At 43.6% G+C, this 17,365-nt stretch overlaps 1 protein-coding gene across 3 annotated transcripts in view; it reads right to left on the reverse strand.

The window, feature by feature from the left end:
* Positions 1-17,291, reverse strand: part of RAB30 (RAB30, member RAS oncogene family) — a 40,984-nt gene extending 23,693 nt beyond the window's left edge. Inside the window, exon 1 of one of the 3 annotated variants that reach the window (XM_069015836.1) lies at positions 16,765-17,291. The gene's annotated coding sequence lies outside the window, so the exon portion shown is untranslated. Of the gene's footprint in view, positions 1-12,728; positions 12,783-13,850; positions 14,178-16,764 lie in introns of those variants that run through there. The other 2 variants (XM_069015857.1, XM_069015866.1) reach the window with 2 other exon arrangements.
* Positions 17,292-17,365: the final 74 nt, after the last annotated feature.

Consider the following 17,365-nt stretch of genomic DNA (forward strand, 5'->3'; position numbering starts at 1 on the left):
TACGGCACTTTAGATTTTACTCTTTCCAAGGCAACAGTCATCAGCACTGCCTGGAAATGGCACTGCAAGCCCAAATCTACCCATCCTCCAAAGCTCTGTGCAAGGAACTTGTACAGAAGCATTATATTACATTTAAACTTTAAAAGCAGATTTATAAAAAGTCACTGGTTTTCTCTCTGAAAACAGAGGGTTTACAAAGACTTCCACAATTTTATTCCAGTCATTTAACTCCAGCAAGAACATAAAAATTCCAGCTTTGAACCACCTTTTAGAACTACTCTGTCCTTCAACCTATTTAGCTTCTCTCCAAAGGAAAAAAAAAAACCTTCCCTCTTAACTCTTAACGTGTGCTGCTGCTCCCTTGTAGCCAAAGCACCTCAGTGTCTCCGCAATAGTCATGTGAAAAACAACCTAAAAAAAACCCTAAACAACCTAAATTGAGGCAACTTGAACTACTGGATACATGTATGATAAAAAGCAACAGAGAAGCTGCTGTGGTGGTAAAGAATCCAGGCAGGGTAACAAAGCTTGTGAAACTGGCTTCATCTGGACTGGGATATTTGCTTAGCTGGCAGTACTCTCAATTGCTACACATGATGGTGAAAGGAAACATGCTACAGCTGTAAAAATCTAGGTTTAAATAGGAAAAAAAAGGTGGTTTAAAGAAACCATGAGGCAATTTTAGTTTATAAAGGAAGAAATAAAATTTATAGGTTGAAAAGACAGGGGAAACAGGAAGAACAGAAGAATATGGGATGAATCTGGGCTAAGGATGTCTAGGCAGATGCTCCTGGAGCACCAAGACATGAGCCCAGCCAGCCGCACTGCAGAGAGGAGCATCCCTGCCCAGCACAGCAAAAAAGAGCAGGAAAAATGGTGCCCAGAGGGGAAGATGGGAAGAACACATGGCAAAAACTATCCCTAACTCTGGAATGACACCTGCCAGCTACCTACAGAGATAAAAGCAATGGGGTTTACCTCTGCCAAAAGTTAGAACACCCTCTGCTTTTAAGATTGCAAAGGACGTGCATATCCTGGCAAGACTGTGTGTTGGATCTGGGAATCCAAATTCAAACCCTGAGCACAAATCAGGTTCCAATGCAAATCTCAGTGCCAGCCTGAACAACAGTCACTACAGCCCCAGCTAACACATCCATCTGTAACAGAACACGCATTTGTAAGTCACAAATAGGCTTTTGGTTCACTGTCAGCGGCACCAAACAACCCAAGACAATTGGAAAATATTAGGCATTAAAGGTCAAGTATCCCATTTGTGGTGCAATGCAAGGGGACAGGTTTGAGCATCATTTTGGCATAGACACGTAGGTGGGCTCGTGGCAAAGACAAGTGTTCCACATCCAAAAAAGTCTATGTAGCATTTGGAGCGAAGAACTTCCCCTCCAGTGGAGAAATAGAAGTTTTCACTGTGGGCTTGCTAAGCCCATGCTTTGGTTCACAGCTCCTTCAATGCTGCTCTGCAGGAGCCTCACATACTGCCCAAAGTTACAGCCAGCAGCTCCAAGTGCTCCCTGAAATTGATTTGGGTCTCTTTTCTTGGCAACTAATAACCTCTTCTCTCCCTTCCCACAAAACTGCACAAGCACCAAGGGAGACTTCCCATGTACAGCACAAGAGTTGCAGATAATGGGAGTCACATGGAAAGCACCATGTTTGCTTTTTTTTGTACATTAATTACACTTATGCAGTCAGTGAAGACAGTGTGTGCTTTTTAGAGGAGGTCTGTGTCCACTCACGTCTGCCCCAAAGCCAGCAAAATAAAGCCTCAGCATGGTTACAAACATGATCCCCTTCAACCTCAACACAAATACACTCCTGGACAGATCCAGAACCTGGCTGTGATAAGCACATAGGAATTAGGAAGCCACAATTAAATATGTAATATAGAATAAAGGTAAGATATTCCTTCATTCATTACAACAAACAACACTCTGAACCTGAAACTAAGTTAAACATTAGCTGGGTTCTGTAAGAGCACCAGAGGAGTGTTACAGACCCTATATGTGTGATGTCTCTGCTTCACACACTTCCTCAGACTGTTCTCCCTTTTGTTATTTGCTCCTTGTTGTTAATGACACGAGTTTTCTTTATACCAGGTTGTACAGAAGGTTGTATTGACTCCAACAACATATATGTGAGTTGTGCTTCGAGGGAATATATTACTTTTGTTTGGTCTATCACACTGAAAGTAGCTTGTGGCATTTTTAAAAGGCTGAGGTCAAAAGCTTCACTCAACATTTAACACTTTCCACCTCACACTACCCTCTTGTACATCCCTTAAATTTTAAAGGGAGAGCAAGTTGCACATAGACAGTACATACATATTTCCCCTTTCCTCATCATTAACAGTAACTTCAAGCCTGTATCATAAAACTTTTATTAGAGGCTGGTTGCCTGGCTATACTCTGTGCTATAGAAAAATCCCTTACTAAGAATTATTGTCCATCTCTGAGCACTCTGTACACACAGGCAAAATGGGGAAAAAGTAGCAGATCAGGTGACTTGTCCAAAGAGAGTAACTCAGGAATAACCCCATGTAAACCAGACCTGTGCCTCATATTATCTTTGTTGAGCTATTTTACCTCTCCAGCCTCTTTCCCCGCTGATGTCCCCAACTCTGCTTTGCTTTTCTTTACTAACATTGATGATCATCTTTACACTCTGCAGTCTCAATACTGACTTTCCTCTGCCCAGGTATCATGCTCTCTATGTGCATTTTTGTCTGTCTGCCAAGGAAGTTGTAAGAGGGCTGGTATTCTTCTATGGGAACTATTTTTGTGCCATATTCAGGAAATTTCCCCTTTTAACTAAGTTTTGTATAAAAGCTATAGGTACCAAAATAGAGAAGACAATACTTTCTTCTACCTTCTCTTCCCACTCACTCCTAGGTGCTGGAGGACAGGCCACCCATGATGGCCCAGCCTTTCTTGGGGTTGTCACCATTTCTCTGCAGACAGGCCACATCCCATTGCTCTGCAACTGTCCAAATCCTCACCTAGCCACTAGTGCCTTAGTGCCACCTCTGTCCCCAGACTCCAACAGAAATGCTTTCTACCCTAATTTAATGTTCTACATGCAGCACCTGAACTGGTTGATGCAGTTCTCAAGTAGCTGATACTTACCTAAGAAGATTTCAGATTTCCAGCTTAAAACAGACACCACCCACCTTCTCTTAAACCCCCTCCTCCCTCTGCTCACAGAACAGCCCTTCCCTTGCCAACCAAAGCCTCATCAACCTGCACCTTCACTGTTCACACAGGTCATTCATGTGAAGAACTGGTTTAATCTCAGCTGGCAAGAGAGTTATTTCCGGCAGAAGTACAGCAGTGAAGCCTTCAAAAAAAAAAAAAAAAAAAAGTTCCTTCAGGATTAATCCTACCCAGCATCCTCTCACATCTCAGTTATTGCAATTGTACCTCTCTAGCCTTGATAGAGCTCATCTTGCATCACTGGCATCCCCACTCAAAAAAAAAATAAAAAAGGGGATCCTGTTAAAGCACAATTTGCCTAATTTGTATCTTCAGGGTTTCCAGGTTTTTCCTCTATGGCTCCAACTCCTTGCTATTACTTTTCACATTCATTTTACTGCCTAGCCTACATCCCACTAATTATTCTTAAAGCAAAAGTAGCCCTGTCAACCATGCTCTCCCTCATAGCTGGTCAGTTCTCTTTGAAAACACTCATCGAGCTTTCCCCTGCTCAAAAATACTGCTGTTATCTGGCCTTTCCCTACCTGTTAGTGATCATAACCTGTAGTCACCCACCAGAAAGCACTGAGCTCTGCCAGGTGGAAAGTGCATTTTGTCACTGACAGTTACTCAGGATGCAGTGATGGACCACAGGATGCTGCAGCAACACACAGTGGCAGGAGGCAGAAGGAATCTTTCTTGAGTGGTCACTCTTAATGTAAAGCAGCAGGTCTCCCCTCTTGAGGCTTATCCAACCGTTCCTAAATGGAAATGTTAAGCTGTTACACCCGTGTTACCCATTTTCCTCCAGGTCTGACCTACAGAGAATGGCAATTCCTCCTGGATCCATCAGGCTGAGAGGTGATGGTGAGATGAAAGCATGTGGCTCAGGTTTCTTGCAAACAGCAGGAGAGTAGGGAATTATGAAGGATTTGAAATGTGACACAAGATGCATTTTTGATATTTACAGGGATTTCTGTGACTATTCAGAGGGAGCCCTTCCCACGCAAAAGCAGAAGTGTGATGGAGAGTCTACTTTCCCAGGAACACCAAAATAGCCATTATGAGCCTGTTCTTTGCAAGAGACAAGCAACCTCAATCACACACTGAGGCACACTGGAACCCACTTCAGGCTTAGGATAAAGTCACATATGTTCCTTTTTAAAACTAGAAGTTGGAGAACAAAGTGTCAGAGCCTTGGACAAAGCCCTCAAATGCCAAACAAGGTTCACATCTCTTGCACATGAGAAAGCCAATGAATTTCAGCACACAGCTCTTCCCAGTGTATCTGTGTATCACAACACATATTAAGACTCAATTAATACACTCTCCTTTTCAAAAGGGCACACAAGTAATGAGCACCTTTCTTCTTTCCTAAGAAGATGCCAATTACAGGAAGGAGTTCTCCGTAACAATTCTCTTCGTAAACCATACCAATTGCCTTGCCCATTTGAAAGATGCATTTGCTACATCAGAAGAAAAAAGACCCTTATTATTAGCAATGTCTGAACCACTAACCATCAAAATTATTTGCTTACTGGACACATTATTTTTTCCGCATAGCACTGCTGGAATCCCTGTAGCACCTTCCCAGACAAAGTGCCATTAACATGCAAATGAAAAGTTCACACTCCTCCTTGAGATGGTACACAATTATAGTCATAAGCTAAGGTAATGAAAGGCTCTAAACAAGACAGGTTGGTTACACATGTCACAGTACTGCTTGCAAATCATTCTCTCCTCTAATTACCACAGCATTTCCAGGAGGAATCGATCACAGCAATATGGATGAATGGGATCCTAAAACTGAAAAATGTACTGAATTAAACATTAATGCACTCATTGACTGTTATCTATATATATATATATATTTAATGGTATGGCCTAGGAAAATACAGAACTAAGTATCTAGAAAGACCAGAATCTTGGACACTGAGGCATTAAAATAGTCCCAGAAACAGAATATACCAAAAATATAAATTCATCCATCAGGCTATAATTACACTTCACATTTTGTTCTTGTTGTGAAGATTAGTGTAAGCCTATAGCCAGGCAGAAAGCCAAGCCACAAACTGTGCTCTGTTGACTGCTGAGGTCTCCATTAGGTGCTCCAACAGAAATACTCATTTGCCCAGACCAAGCCTAAACATGATACAGTGCAACCTCTTCTCCACACCAGGCAAGCTTTGGACAAGCACTGCCAAACAAGCATCTGAATTCAACAAGATCCCTGCTCCTCAAAGCATTACACACACTTTAGCCCTGTTTTCTAAGGAAAACAAGCTTTTGCTAACATCTAACCTGGCCAACAGACTCAAAAGTTACTGAAGGAAAGAGTGTTTTGGCAGTGTTTGGCAAATCAATACTCAAAGAACAATATAATTTCTACAATTCTTTTGATCCCCTGGTGACTGGGATGAGGCCAGAATCAGCATCCACCCTGTCACTATTGGGCTGACTTCTGCTCTTGCCATTTTTTGTTTGGCTACAGCTGGCTGGTGGTTTAGGACACTGATGCCTGTCAACCAAGAGCACACTTAGCAGCTTATGCACACTGCACACTTATGCATTTCTTCTCCAACAGTTCCAGTCACACCAAGTCTAGCTACTCATTTGTGCTATCCAGTTTCTGGGCCTCTGTCTACTGCTTCTGAGTCCTTGAAGATGCAGCACTCAGCTACCAGAGTGGAAAGTGCTCAAAACCTTTCTAAAAGAGATGCTCCTGCATGGGACACAAAAGCTGAACCACCCCTTTACTAATGAGTGATCTGACACCTTGAGCCCTGTGCCTAGTTTCACTAAAACCCTAACTGGTCTGGCAGATCACATTGTACAGGATGGCACTGTTTTGTCTCACCCACCTTTGAGGAATTAACCAAAATGACCCACTTCTGACTCTGCTATCTCTCTCCAGTGATGGTGTCTGGGACCTAAAATAACAACAGTGTTATTTAGACAACGCAGCTTGGGCACCTGTGATTCGGGGGAGAAGCCAAGGCTCCACCATTCAGTGAACAAACCCAACTGAACGCAGCAAATTATAAGCCAACATCTTTGCAAAGTTATTTACGCTTTCTAAAAGGATTTAGGGTTAATGGGATGTCAGCTTAAGAGTAAGAGGGTATGCTTTCAAGTCTTTTGGATCATATAGAGGGCAAACTCCAAGCAACTGTGCTTTTTGCCTCTGCAAGAGAGAACATCACAGAGCCAGCCACACCAGCCTGAAGAACCACTGAAATCACATTGTTGCACCTCACTATTTTAATTAAGACATCCAGAAACACACATGGTTTTTGTCACGGCATGGAAAGAAAACCTTGGTTGCTAGCAAGGTTCTTTCTGCTCGACTTGAACTGAACCAGTATCACAGCACCATGAGGCTGTGACAAAAATGCTGTGTTCCACATGAGAGTCCCTTGATCTCTAAGAATTGGTCACATCAAAGATAAAAATCAGAATTCAGGTAGTGCCTGCTTCTTTTCTTAATTCTCTCCCTTTGTCATCTCCAACACTTGCAGAATTCCTTTTCCTCCTTGCTATCCCCTCACATCCAGCTGCCAGCTGCACTGCGATATCCATCACAGCACCCCCCCGATAGCTGGTGGCTGCTAAGGCAATATTTACACTAGGGCTTGCATTGCAGTTTATAAAATTCTTTGGAGCTCTTCCAAAGGGAAAGCCCCACATAAATCAAAGTTATTAGTGTCATCTACAGGCTAAGTCCAGTCAAGAATTTGCTCGAGCTCACTGTGGAGACTGCAGATCTTTGAAATACCAATCAATGTGCAGCAGAGGGGCTGAGTAATAAAGTTCATTAGCATTGCTGGCAACACGTTTCTTCAGTGGCATACAGTAAATAATTGGTGAATATTCAAGGCATCCCTCTGAGGTTATCTTGATTTTATGCATCAAGGCAACCAAGAAACAGAAAGTTTAGAAGGAACTTGCCAATAAACACAAGAGAGATGCAGAATTCAATTGTCTTGCCTTCAAATTACAAAATATGTAATTACTAGAGGAAACTGTGAATTATATACATTGATTTGCAATGAAATTAAGGAGACTGTCTTTCCCCAAAACCACTAATGGCTATTCCCACCCAAGTTACAGCACTAGTTACTCACATTACAGTAACACCTACAGACTGCAGAGAACTGCAGATTTTTCACTGTAGAAAGTAGGGGCTAACAGAGAGAAGTTCTATCCCAAAGACCTTATCATGGATAATAAAACCCAATCTATACACACAATACAGGAGCAGTCATAAAGAGATTAATGACTCAAAAAGTGCATCAGAGGAAGAACGAGAAATGGACCAACCCTCCGGAGTATCAGACAGACATCAATAAATTCATTAGCTAAGCATCACCCAGCATTGCCCAGGAGATATTTTTAAAACCTTTCTCTGTATCTCCAAGAACTGATGTCATCAAGCAAAATGAGAAATATTGTGAGAGATGTGCTAACATGATGGAAAGAATTTTTATGTAGCTTCACACATTTTCCAGCAAGAAGCCTGACATTTAAGCAGAATGACCTGGTTACTAGTGGCTACTCCACAAATTGATGCAACACGCTCACCCCCGCAATGACTGACAGCTGCAGTAAACAAACAATCATTCACGCCAGGTTCTTCCTCCCTGTGGCAACAGCTTTTGCAAAACTGCGGAACTTAATGAGATACTTTATTTAATATTTATTTCACAATCAGCCTCCTTTACTCTAACAGAATTAGCTTCAGCCCACAATGAATGTTTTCCTTGGTTATTTCATTGTGCAAATCAATACTCAATTTATTTTGAATTTCTTCAGTTGCGAATTCTTAACTAGGGGGGATTTGTTTTAAACATGCCTTTATTTATTATTATTAAATACCAGCTAACTACCCACATGGCTGGAAAATGAATCAGCCTGAGGACACGATCCCAAAAAGTTAACCTAGCAAAAAAGATTAATTTTAAGACTGACTTATTCAAGCAGTTTCCCAATCCAGAGGTTCAATAGATTAGAGACAACACTGATATATATGTGACAGTCTTTGACAAAAGACTGAACATTCACAATGAGCAAGGTGAAGTTACTCATGATGGAAGCACGCACAAAGGCCAGACAGCAGCTTGAGAAAGAGCTTTACAAGTTCCCCATACTACATTCACATCTGCAGCAGAAAATTCAGGAGTGGTCCATAATAACCATGTATTATGGCACAGGACAGGGCAATCTCAAGCATCTCCAGCACAGGGATGTCCAATGTGACCCAGCAGACACTTCTCACAAGCCATGCTTTTCAAGACCATTTTGCTGGTGCTGCCTAGTGACACAAAGGGACCAGTGACCTGCATAGCTAAGTGCAAGTGCACCAAGACACAGCCTTCCTGCAGAATTGTGACAACAGAACTGCTACTTAAAATAAAAGGAAAAAAATATTTCCTAGAAGAGGGAAACACTCTACATTAGCAAAAGTCATTTACAAACATAATGGAAATACTGAGAAGTACCTCAGGATCACAATATGGATATATTTAAGTTTATCTTCCAGTTTTGGGTAGTAGGCAAAAGACAGAATTTGGAGCTAACAACTGCTAAAAGACACTGATTGTTTCTGCACTGAACATGCACTACATCCCTGCACAAGGTGTTCAGGGCATGCCAACAGCAGGTCACAACACAAGATGAGCCTTCATTCCTACAGATCCCACACAGCAATTTCCATCTGAGTCCTACGTTCATGCCTCCTTCTCCCAAATAAGTCGACCAGAAATCCATTACCCTGGAGTTAAAGAGTTCAACTTTAGACTCCTGCTTGCCTGCTGAAATTAAAGAGTTAACAGAAACCTGTGTTTATCTGGGGGGTTTCTATGTGTCCATAAACACATCAATCCAAGCAAAATGCTACTACCACATTTTAGAAATGTGAATACTGCTGACTTGAAGGGAATGGGCACAGTTCCCTTTTTAGAAGGAACAAATTGTTCAGAACAAGGACAAATGCAATAGAGAAATCAGGCACCGACTCTGCTTCTACAGTTTCAAGCTGCTGGTACATGCAGCTCTGACGCAGTCTTTACATGTTTGGTTTTTTCAATAGACCCAACATTGTTCAAGAATCCCCCCATAACCACCTAACACAAAGAGCAAATATTTACAGTGAGGAGTTTTATACGTGAGAAATCAGAGGGTGCCACAATCTTCTGTTGGCTACAGGCAGGAGACAGCTATTGCCAACAAGGCTGGAGTAATTGCAGTGGTGCAGATACTCACTGCACTTGAGTATATTTTAGACAGAAAAAAATGGAATTAGCTGCAAACTGTGTTAAAACATCCCCTTCAGAGTAACAGCACTTTCTGTAATTATGCCACAGAAAAAGGAATTACAGAGAAGAACAGAAGAGCCCAAAGCCATAATCACACAGGTTAAACTTGCTGCTATATCTCCAGTGAACCAGATACTCAACTATTCTGAGGTCCTCAGCAGTCCATAGATACACGGACACCCCAAACCTGCCCTTACCTTTCTGTGAAAGCTAGAGATTTCTCCAGTCTTTGCTAGGGTTTAATTAAACTTATTACCATGGGTTTATATGAATTTATACCTTTTCTCCACAGGACATGCTGTACCATGAACTTCAGGGGGGGATGCAAGAATAAAAAGGCTAATGTTACTTCTCTCAACCTTCTTCTCAATATGCAAAAATAAGCTGACACCCCCACCACAATTCCAGGCTACCTGATTCTCACATCTAGAGACTACTTGTCACATGATGGAATAATCTGATGTCTCCAGAGGACTAGCAGGGATACCAAATGAGCCAGGAAAGATTTTTTTAAGCCTACATTTACTTTTCAGGTATTTGCATTAATAGTGGAAATGCAAGAACAACAGAAAAAGAATTATTTTTTCAAGTGGCAGTTGTCCCCTCTCTCAGTTAATCAAGTTCAGTAGGTATTATAATAAAGTTTCAATCTCCAGTGTTGGAGAAGATGGAATTTACAACTCCCTTCTACCATCAGAAAGCAACAGGAAAATCAGAGCACACAGTATGGAGATGCCATAGTGGATTTCTTGATGTCAAATCAGGTTATACAAGGTTGTCTCACTACGTTTTTAAGTAAGGGTGTTATTTTCAGTAAATATTCCCATGCAGCCACAACTGTCATGAAAACACCATGCTTTAGGTCCTAGAAGCACCATGAAGAAATTCTCACTAATTAGACACGAATCAGGCTTTCTTTAAAAACTTGTTAGATGAAAAGCCTTGACTGATCTATTTTCCATTTCTCTGAGTTCAGGCAATGAAATTTAAATCACAGAGAAGTGCTAATGATTATTTTTCAAGTCCGCTTTTCAATTGAAAGCATTCTTTGCAACATAGAAAACCCAAAATCTCTTTTCTAATCCTGGCAATCCCTTTAAGTTGTTCTTTGATTGGTTGTAAATCTGAATGCTGGTGTTCGTGTCTCAACTAATGGTCTACATCCCGAGCATGGATCTGGGATTTTTCTGGAGCACAGATTTTTCTGGATCTCTCATCACACTCATATTTATGGATAAATGACTATTTGGAGCAAAACAATGACCACTGAAAAGACAGGAAGGTTTGACAAGCTCCTGTGCTTAAAGTTTCACCTGTCTCAGGTAAGAGCAGAGGTAGGGTGATCTTCTAACCAGACACAAATTCTTCTACTCAGCACCTTTAATAATCTGTTTCCTATAGGCATCACATCTTCTTCAGCTAAGAGTCTGCATTTATACCTAGTCCTCAGATTTATCTGTAGCCTGGGAATATCCAAGCTCCTAAAAGTGCAGCTGGGGTGGCTGCACTAGAGCAAGAGGCTCAGGCAGATGGAAAACAAGCAGGGAGAAAGCAGGTGGGAACAAGAACATTAGCAGTTCCCCTTGGAGCTGGTGCTGCCTCTTTAGCAATGCCCCACTGAGTAGGGAAACATCCTGTACAACCCCACACAGCTTCATCAGGGCTGGAAGAGCACTACAAAGTGCAGCAAAGACTTTGGGCTTGTCTGGTTTGGAGAAAAGGGGTGACCTCATTGCTCCCTGCAGCTCCCTGAGGAATGGAAGTGGAGAGAGAGGTGCTAATCTCTTTCCCCTGGTATCCAGTGACAGGATGCATAGGAATGGTTCAAAACTGCACCAGAGGAGGTTCAGACTGGACATGAGGAAGTATTTCTGTATCAAGAGCATGGTGAAACACTACAACAGGCTTCCTAGAGAGGGAGTTGATACCCCAGCCTGTCAGTGTTCAAGAGACATCTGGACAATGCCCTTAACAACATGTTTATGGTCAGCCCTGAATTGTTCAGGCAGCTGGACTAGATGATCCTTGTAGGTCCCTTTCAACTTCCAATATTCCAACAATATTTAGAATAGAAAATATTCTATTCTTAACTACTTGATTACTCTGGATAGGGGTCCCATCCTTCCAGAGCGAGGTAACAGGGTAATCCTTTCTGCCAAAGCAATAGTTTTTTTGGCTGCAAGGATTTTGGTCCAAAACACTCAGGAAAGCACATGCAAATGATTGTTACTGTGGGGGATGCGAGACTCTCATATGCAGTCGGATTCATTTTCTGCACTGTTCCAAAAAAACTGGCATCAAGGCTCAGCACCAGCCTACAGGATGGTGGTTCCATGACAATTCTCTTTTGCAAACAACAGCCTGGATTTATATCAAGAAATACTCACACTTTAAATGCACACATGCTGCCCTTTGAGTAACTGAGATTTTGCTTAATCAAAAAAGCAGAGTTTAGTTTTTGGAACCTTCATTGCAGAGGAGAAGAAGCACAGTGCAGCAGTGGGTTGGGCTGCTGAGGCACTGCATGAAGTCCCTCTCTCTGTGGAGGACATCTTTAGCAGGACACAGTAACCCAAGCACTGCTCAACTTCTGTACTTTGGCATCTCTAACACCTTTTTTTTTTTTTTCCCCCTTTTAAATTCAGCCTGCAGGATACAGTCTTTTAAGAAACCATGCACAAGCTCATCTTTTTTCATGCCGGTACAGCCTTTCCTCCCCTTCCTCTTCTCTCTTCCCTTTTCTCATTACTCTTTTCAAGGTCTAAAAGAAAACACTATTCAGATACTTAAAGGTTACAGTTAACTTTTAGTTCAGCAGTGCTTAAAAGACAGTATTTCTGCTAAAAGGAAAGAAAATAAACAGGGTATCCTGTGATGTTTAAAAGGGCAGCAGATTTGTGAGACCTTACTGAAGGTTTTCTCCTCTGTTTGTGCAAGTATTCCCTAATTTTCTCAGAAAACTAATAGCTAGGTTAAATAGGTTTAAAATAGGTTTAAATTTTGCCTTAAGTATATTAGGGAAGAGTGTACCTCTGCAGTGTAGTGAGAGCAGTAACTCCAGGAGAGGCAAGATGATAAATGGTGTGTGAGTCTCAAGCTGTTCACAACCTAAATATCTCTCCTCAGCTCAAAGCAACAAAGCTCTCTAATTATTTTTATCTATGCAAGGTGAAATCAAATGACATTACAACACAAATCTCACCAATACCTTATGCAGGGCCAATGTTTAATAGCGTAGATTAGTCACGAAACTACTGCAACAGCAGCAGACTTCACTGTGGTCTTGACTCTGTTTAAAAGCTGACAGTGATTTTAAGGGACAAGTTGATCCTTGTTCTGCCCTAATTATTTCAACATATTAGCACCTGAGGAATATTTGACTCAACCCCTTCCCTCCCCTCACTTTAAATTCATGATTTATGCACAGGCCAACCAGGATTATATGACAAACATGACAGATCACTTCTTTCCCACTGTAAGAGAGCCATTAAAAATAAAATGAGAATTTAGTTAGTTATTGACAGAAGCACTGGGAGGGAGCAGGAAGCTAAATGACTTGTTGCAAAATGAAATTGTGGAAACTAGAAAGTCAATCAAAACACTGCCTCAGGTCATCTCATCTGTCCTCCAGCCAAAGCAGAGCTGTTGCTGAGCGTCTCTGCGCCAAGACCTCTCCAACTGGGCTGACATTTTTGGTGTCAGAAACCCATCTGTAATATAGAAAATTATTTTACTGACTCCTAAGTCTCCTGTTCCAAAGTTTTGCAAACATCCATACAAGCATCAGTACCTAAACAGTTTCATTACTGCAAGGTATGCCCATCTTGTGCTACTTTCCACACTCCTGCCATGCCAGACACACAGCTGAAATGAATCTCTCTTACTTTCTCACTGCCTGGGTGGTTATTTGACAACATGCACGAACTAGCACCTAGCACATTCCCCATTCCTCCTTCTGTACTCAGACAAAGCAAGGCTTGCACTCAAACTGCTGGTCCTGTCCTTAGAAAAAAAGGCAATAAGCCTTAAAATGAGAAATGGAATCAATCTAGTTCCCAGCTATTATAACTTCTTGTTTGGCTATTTTATGTAAAAATAAGAAAAGGCCAATAAACCTATACCACCCACAAAAAACCCAGCTGCAAATACACCTCTCTGGGACACACCACAAAACTTAGAGCAGGTGTCTCAGTTTGCCAGTTGATGGATGCCAACTTGGCTGTCCCAGCAAGGACCAAACAGAGACAGCTCCAGAGCTGAACCCAGGAGCTCTCCACAGCTTGCATTAGAGAGCCACCACACTTCAGCTCAGGTTGTGAGCAACACCTACCACCTGCAGCTGGGTCTGGGAAGATGGGAAGTACAGCACAGATCAGTCAACAGAGAAAAGCTCTTTCACGACAAACGGGGGTTGTTTGCTTGCAGATGCCTTTCTCCCCTTGCCGGTTTGGGAAGTGACTGCTCAGTTCCTCCCTGGAGAGCCACCTTCAGCCATCCATCTCTTGCTTCAGGAACTTCAGCTGTCTCACCAGATCCCAACTCCAGGCTACAGAAATCCCTGTCCTCTCCTAGCTCATCTCTGGAGCAAAGAGGAGAGTTAAGCTTAAAAGTCAGCAAGGCTGGTCCAGCTCTGGCTCTTCCCAGTTCCCCTCATCTCGCCAGTCTTTGGGTTCCCCTCATCTCGCCAGTCTTTGGGTTCCCCTGTACACGAGGTTGGGTGACACCCAAACATCCCAGGGCAGCAACAGTTCTGGGATGGGCAATTTAACACAGTTCAGGGCACACAGGTGATACTCATAAAACCAATTTGCAAGGGTGTGATTTCTGGCTTGACTAAGAAGCCAGTAATTGGCATCATACTCAATTTCATGAGGAACAGGACTAAAATGCAAGAAAACTCTGCAGAGTATGACCATGAGACCACCTAACCCTGAATTTCCCTTCAAAAACTGGACACTAGTAAGAAATGGGGGAAAAAAGGTAAAAGACCTGAGGAAATATTTAGTGCTGCCTTCCTGGGATATTCTCTTTGCTTCCAGCAACTGGCATTTCAGAGAATTCTTGAATCAGAGTAAACACGTACACTGCATTTAGGTCTTTGCAGGACAAGAGGAAGGATCCCCTAGCTCATCTGACTTTTTTCACAGTAATCATTGAGTGATTTTCAGCTTTTGGTCCCTTCTTATGTGTCTGTATTTCAGTTGCTGAAAGGCAAAATTTTATCTGATTAATACAGTGTAGATTTCTGTGGTACATTTTTAATCTATCTCCTGATATAGTATAATACAGCTTGAAAATGCTAGCATGCATTGTCACAAGTATTCCTAAATCCAACAAATGTAATAAATATTGAAATATATATAAATATGTACTGCTATTTATGGTTGTTTTGTTCAAGATATATATATATACAGAAAGATGAAAACAGAATAAAGAAAGAGGGGCATCACAAAAATTGTCTTACTTAAATGCAAAATCACCAGCCATGGATTCCTTGCTTGTTCTCACCAACTTCTATAGCAGTATTTCCCAGGCTACAGTTTCAAATTATCACTTCATATCCAGTGCCTTCTATACCAGGCTAACAAAATCACTGCTATAAAACTTCTCCTTTTACAGCCAATATGGGAAACCCTCTATTAGATTATCTGTTCCCTCGCTTGTAAAATAAAGAGGAAAACGCCATTCCAGGAAACAAAAATGTTAAAAAAAGACCAACCAAAGGCAACGCCTGTGTGCACTGTTGTTCTTCCCCTTTGAGTCAGTAGTAAAGAGGAAGGAAGGAAAAAACACAGATAAAATAAATGCAAGGAGGTGTGGATGCAGCATATTTATTCCACTCGAAGAGGGGAAGCTGTAAAACACCATCCCTTGCACACGGACACCCCAACACCGCCCGGGTGTTTACAAACACTTTGAGCAAACCAAACAGGGAGTTTCATTGTCCCCACTGCACTCATGTCACCCGCACCCCAGCACTGCAATTCCAGGGAGAGCCCTGCCAGAGGACACACAGCGCCAGTTACACAAGAGAAGCGCAGAAGCAAATATGAAGCACAGGGGAGGAAAAAAAAATTAAAAATATCAACTCAGCTGCACACTCTTGCTGCTCTCAGAACAGCCTCCAAGTCGGGCTTTGGTGAGGATTAACTTTAAAGGGCACTGAAAGATACTGACAGACTTGAAACAAGCAGGACCCCTCTGTGTGCACACATTTCATTGCCATCAGCACAAAATGAGAAGTCTAGAGTCCACTAGCAACTGCAGAAGTAATTCAATTATAAAAGGGGATAAAGCCTTCTGATGTTATATACTAAGGAAAAAATTATCTGTATGTTGCACTAATATCTTAGCACTGTTCAAGTAAAAATCCGAATTGCACCTCACAAACAGAAAGGAACAGTGAAACAAATAAAAAGCCCCACGACAATGAAGCTCTGCTGGACCACAAAGTTTCTACAAAGTTTAAAATATAGGCATTTCTTATATTTACGATAAAAATGAAAAAGATCAGAGCAGTAGTTTAGAAGCTGAAATAAAACATCAGGCTGTCAACCAAGAATTTTTAAGATACTAACTCAAGATGTGACTTGGAGAAGAAACCTGGACCAACTGCACATAGCCAGGACTGAAAGTCAGTTGGATTCAAATGTCCCCCGTTTCCCTGAAAGGGGGGAGGAATAGCGGTGTCAAAACAACGAAGCCGCACGACAGCACACCAACGCCCCAAAAACCATCCCAAAACACACCTCGTATTTATTTTGTCCGCAGGAGCCCGGCTCTCGCAGGCTCTGCAGCGCTTAACGACAGCAATTCAAAATCCATCTTATTTTCCACTCTTATCCAGCGAGGGAGCCAAGCCAGACAGGGCTCCCCGCCGGCTCGGGACCGCGCAGCTTCGGGGCGCCCGGAGCATCCCGGAGTTGCGGGAGTTTCCCAGGGGCTCCGGGACGCGCAGCGCGGCCGCGGAGCTACCGCCGGGCCCGAAGGGCGGCGAGGGGGACTCATCTCCGCGGGATGAGACCATTTAGCGGGTTAGGGCTTTTTCTCCCCGCTTCCTCCGTCCCTCCGCCCCTCCTTTTTCAGCAGGACCAGGGAACGACAGCGCAGTCCCTCTCGGCAGCGCTGCTCCTCGCTGAGGAGCACACAGTGCGGGGAAGGGCATCGGAGATGGGGGCCTGGGAGGGAGGGGGTAACAGGACAAGGAAAAGCACACAGAAAGAAAAGATGAGCGCAGAACTCACCTGGTTTGGGATTTTTCCTCCCTCTCCAGGACCATAAAACGAGGCGGGAGCCAGGAGCCGGTCAGCGGCGATGGGAAGAAGCGGCAGCCCCGGGCCGCCGCACGCTGGGGATAGCGGGGCTGGGCGCTGCAGCCCCCGCACGCCCCGGGTAGGTGCTGACCCCGGAGATGAGCGCACAGCAGCCCACTTCCACTGGGATGGGTGCTGGCCACCCTCCCGGCGCAGGGCAGCTCCCCGGGATGGGCGCAGCGGGGTTGGGCGCAAGGCAGTCCCACTCGGGGATGGGTGTTCAGTCCCCACTGCCCGTGCAGTGCCGTGCCGTGCAGCGCAGCCCTCCGGAACGGTGTCGAGCTACCCTGGAGCCAGGACGCCCAGGATAGGAGCAGCAGGGCTCGGCGCAAGGCAGCAGTGTGCGGGGATGTGCGCAGGGCCGCCCGCCCCAGACAGCGCAGGAGCGGGAGCGCGGCCCCCCCGCCGTGTCCGGCAGCGGAGGCGGCACCGGCCGAGCACAATGAGCGGCGGCGCGCGGCGCGCCCCCGCGGCCCCGCTGGGCAATGACATCACCCCTCTCGCCCGCCGGGGCGGGGCCGCTGCCCGCGCT

Source organism: Aphelocoma coerulescens, chromosome 1 (assembly GCF_041296385.1).
Source record: "Aphelocoma coerulescens isolate FSJ_1873_10779 chromosome 1, UR_Acoe_1.0, whole genome shotgun sequence".
NCBI classification, from domain to species: domain Eukaryota; kingdom Metazoa; phylum Chordata; class Aves; order Passeriformes; family Corvidae; genus Aphelocoma; species Aphelocoma coerulescens.